We start from the raw sequence: 4930 nt of genomic DNA on the forward strand, positions 1-4930 counted from the left end.
CATATAAACATTCCAGCCAAGCCAACACAATGGATTAGTAGACGAGCTGTCTGCCCTAGCCAGCTACGAACAAACTATGAGCTATAAGCAACTCCAAGTCTCCAACCTGGGGCTAATGGTCTATGGGTTACCTGTTCCAACACACATTACTTTCAACCAAGAGCCTTGTTTAACAACCTGAAACCAATGTCTCCAAGAGCTAAACAAATCCTATTATAAACATGGCAAGATTCCAGCCTTGGGAAAATACATCCTTTGTCAGATACCTAGGAGAAATGGTGGGAAGTATGTCACATGATCTCCCCCAAGCTGTTAGAACTTGTAATATTGCCCTGTGGACCTGAACTCAGGTAGTTATGGTTTGACCTCCAAAGAGAATCAGTAGCTTCAGGAAAGCAACCTGTGCTGTCTACCATCTCACCGTCAATCAGGTGGCAGCAGAAAGTGTTCTGGCCCCCATGAAAATTCTGAACTACTGGAACTTGTGCCTTAAAGACTCACTCAATTCTACGTGCCTTCTCCCTATGTGGAAATCTTGGGCGCAATTCTCCACTCCCACGCCGGTTGGGAGAATCGCCTGGGCCGCCAAAATTTCCGGGGACGCCGGTCCGACGCCCTCCCGCGATTCTCCCAAGCGGCTCGAACGGCCCGGTCGAGTTTCGCGGGCCGCAGGCCGGAGAATCGCCGGAGACACTCAAAATGGCGATTCTCCGGCACACCTGCTATTCTCAGGCCCGGATGGGCCGAGCGGCCAGGCCAAACCGACGGGTTCCCCCCGGCACCGTCCACACCTGGTCGCTGCAGTCGTGGGCGGTGCGTGAACGCTGTGGGGCGGCCTGTGGGGGGGGGCGAGGGGGGGTCCTGCACCGGGCTTCACCTGGAATGTGGGGTGGCCCGCGATCGGTGCCCACCGATCGTCGGGCCGTCCTCTCTGAAGGAGGACCTCCTTCCTTCCTCGGCCCCGCAAGATCCGTCCCCCATCTTCTTGTGGGGCGGACTTAGAGAGGACGGCAACCACGCATGCGTGGGTTGGCGCCGGCCAACCCGCGCATGCGCGGATGACGTCCGTTATGTGGTGCCGGCCATGTCATCTATGCGGCGCCGCTTTTACGCGGGCGACAAGGCCCAGAGGATTGGAACACTCCAAATTTAAGGGAATGGGAAAATACACCACCTTAGAACCATACAAAAGTTACAGCACAGAAGGAGGCCATTCGGCCGATCTTATCCATGCCAGCCCGAGGACACCCAGGTCTCCTTTCTAATCCCACCTTCCAGCCCGGTCCATAGTACAGGTCAGGTATTTTTTGAAAGATTTTAGGGTTTCTGCCTCCACTACCAACTCGGGCAGTGAGTTCTACCCTCACTACCCTCTGCGTAAAAAGGTTCTACCACATGTCACCTCTACACCTTCTGCTACTTATCTTGAATCTATGTCCCCAATTCTAGAATTCTCTACCAACGGAAACAATTTTATCCTGTCCACTCTATAACTTCCCCATATAATTTTGTACACCTCAATTAAGTCACCCCTCAGTCTTCTTTGTTCCTAGGAAAATAAGCATGGTAGCACAAGTGGCTAGCAATGTGGTTTCATAGCGCCAGGGTCCCAGGTTTGATTCCTTGCTGGGTCACTGTCTGTGCAGAGTCTGCACATTCTCCCCGTGTCTGTGTGGGTTTCCTCTGGGTGCTCCGGTTTCCTCCCACAGTCCAAAGATGTGCAGGTTAGGTGGATTGGCCATGAGAAATTTCTCTTAGTGACCAAGAAGCTTAGGTGGTTATTGGGTTACGGGGATGGGGTGGAAGTGAAGGCTTAAGTGGGTCGGTGCAGACTCGATGGGCTGAATGGTCTCCTTCTGCACTGTATGTTCTATGTTCTATAACCCCAACCTATCCAATCTCCTCGTAGCTACACTTTTCTAGCCTTGTCAACATTTTTGTAAACCTCCTCTGCACTCTCTCCAAAGCAATTACGTCCTTTGTGTAATGTGGTGAACAGAACTTCACACAATACTCCAGTTATGGCCTCACCAGTGTTTTATACAATTCCAACTTTATATCCTTACTTTTATAATCTATGCCTTTGCCAATGAAGGAGAGCATCCTTTTTGCTTCCTTTACAATCTTGTCTATTTGAACTGCTTTAGGGACCTGTAAACATGTACGCCAAGATCTGTCACTTCATCTATCCCTCTTAGTATATTTCCATTTATTGTGTACTCCCTATAACTGTTTGGCCACCCTAAATGCATGACCTCACACTTCTCTGTGTTAAATTTCACCTGCCACTTTATCACCCACCAACCCATCTGTATAATTTTGGAGATTATAGCTAATCTCTACATTGTCCACCACTCGGCCATTCTTTGTCATGTGCAAATTTCCAAATTGTGCTCCCCACATTCAAGTCCAAATCGTTAATATATTAAACAAACAGCAGGGGGTCCCAGCACTGATCCCTACAGAACACCACTTGAAATAGCTTTCCATTTGCAAAGGCAACCATCGACCATTACCCTTTGTTTCCTGTTACTTAGCCAATTTTTTATCCAGTTTGCCATATTGCCCTGGGCTTTTACTTTGCCATGTGGGACCTTATCAAATGCCTTGCTAAATCCATGTACACAACATCCACTGCACTACCTTCATCAACCCTTCTTATCACTTCCTCAAAGAACAAAATAAAATTTGTGAAGCAAGACCTTCCTTTAACAAATCCATGCTGACTATCCCTGACTAGTCCATGCAATTCTATGTGACAGTTAATCCTATCTCTCATGATTGATTCCACTAATTTGCCCACCACTGATGTAAGCCTAACTGGCCTATAATTGTTTGGCATTTCTTTTGGTCCCTTTTTAAACAATGGAATCACGTTTGCATTTCTCCTGTCCTCCGGTACCTCCCCTGTATCGAGTGAGGATTGGAAAATCATCCTTACAGTATCTGGTATCTCCTCCCTGACCTTCTTCTGTAGCCTCGGAAACAATTCATTGGGCCCTGCCAACTTATCAACTTTCAAGGATTCCAATCCTTTGAATACTACTTCTCTCTTTATGATTACCACCATTTTCAAGGAGTCAATCAGAATTTTAAAAAAACTTTCTGTTTATGGATGGAGAGTGCGAGAAGAAATCAGGGCTGTTTAAATTAAACCCCCTCGTGTCCATAACTGGTTCTTTGATGTCTCACTAAGAGGCCTGGAGGCTTCTGTGGTTTAACATAAACTGTTTATTGCTACAACACAGCTATAATCATTTCTTCAGGGTATATCTTGATCTAGGTACTATCTTCATGTCGAATTATCTCAGACACGTCTACACAAATATACCATCATTTGATACTCTACATCAGGGTTTTTCAAAGTGCGGGTCATAACCCACGGGTGGATCACGGGTGTGTGTCGGGCGGGTCGCGGAGCAACCAGTCACGGTATTCTGGTGGTGGTCCCGATCGCGGGAGATTCGCCCAACGGCTGCTATCGACATTTTTGTTGAGAATGGTGGCTGCTGCTGTGTTTTAAATGAAATGAAGTGAGGCTGTGTGCAGTCTTCTGGCCATAAGTGGTAGCAGTGCGCAGGTCGTGCACCCTGCACAAACACTTGATGTCAAGTACTCTGTACGTCCCTTTCTTTGGCACCCAAAACACAGATGAGAGCTTCTTCCATTTTCTAGCTGCTGGTAAGCAAAACAAGGGGAAGGTGAAGATTTATTGTTTTGTAATAAGAAAGAGACAGTTAGAAACATAAATAAGCAGAGTACCGCCAGGATTTCACATCTAAATCTGCTGGAGCGAGCTGCACAGGAGAGTCCAGGGCAGGACACAGCAGTGCTCATGTTAGCTCTGTACATCCGACAAAGAAGAAACTTAACTCGATAACAAAGCAGTATAAAGATGATTTATTGAGGTATGGTTTTGTCAATTGTGTCAATGCAAATAAAGGTGTAAAGCCCATGGGTTGGAATCTGCGCAGCCCCATGCCAAAATCACGTTTGGCATGGGGGCGGAGAATCGAACTTTACGGGAGAATCAGGCCCGGTGCCGCTCCCGCGATTCTTCGGTCCTCAGAGAATTGCTCGCGCGGATTACGTGGCGCGGCTGGGGGGCCATTGCCAGAGGTCCTCCCAGCGATACTCCGGTCCTGACCGGCCCAATTCCCGACGGCATGGCTCTAACCACATCTGGCCAGTCGGGACTTTCGAGCGGCGCTTGCCATGTTTGGAGGAATGGTGGGCTTAGTTGCTTTGGGAAGACCTTGTTGGTTCAGAGTTGTAATTGTCTTATTACATGTTTCTGGCACATGGTTGTCATCATTTGATTCATTTTTACACTCCTGTGAGTTGAGTCTGTCTTTATCGGCTACCTGTTTGCTTTGTTCAAACGCTCTGGGTTTGTCCCGTTCCTTCCAAAGGGAATGTTCACTCTGTTCATTTAAGGAACGGATTCATTTTTTCTTTTTCTTTTGTATCTGCCATGATCTTTCTGCAAGTTGAAGGTATATCTCCCTCATGTTTGAATGGTCTTCATCTATGAGCTCAACCTGCAATCTGGCTTCCATTGCCATACCGTGTTCATTTCTGCCCTTCTGCCTTTGATGGCGGTCGCTGTTCTCCTGCTCCAGCATCGACTTGCTGCTGTGTGTTTCAGATGAAATCTGCAGCTTCATTGCTGTGGTTTTCACAGGTTGTGCAACAGCAACTATTGGACTCTGAGATTGGGGCTCACTTTTCCCCTGTGCACCTTCCACTCTGACCGTGTTGGTGCTCATCGGAAGGTTTGGCTCGTCCAACTGAAGAGGAGCTTCTGCAGCTGTCTGCAGAGGAGTTGGACTAACTGGCTCTGTAAAGAGTGAAGACAATTCAGAGCTTAACCCCAGTCGAGAGTATCTGTGCTCTCTGTAGACATCGCAGGAACCTGCTGTTCTGTAGT

This window comes from Scyliorhinus torazame, chromosome 5 (genome assembly GCF_047496885.1).
Source record: "Scyliorhinus torazame isolate Kashiwa2021f chromosome 5, sScyTor2.1, whole genome shotgun sequence".
NCBI classification, from domain to species: domain Eukaryota; kingdom Metazoa; phylum Chordata; class Chondrichthyes; order Carcharhiniformes; family Scyliorhinidae; genus Scyliorhinus; species Scyliorhinus torazame.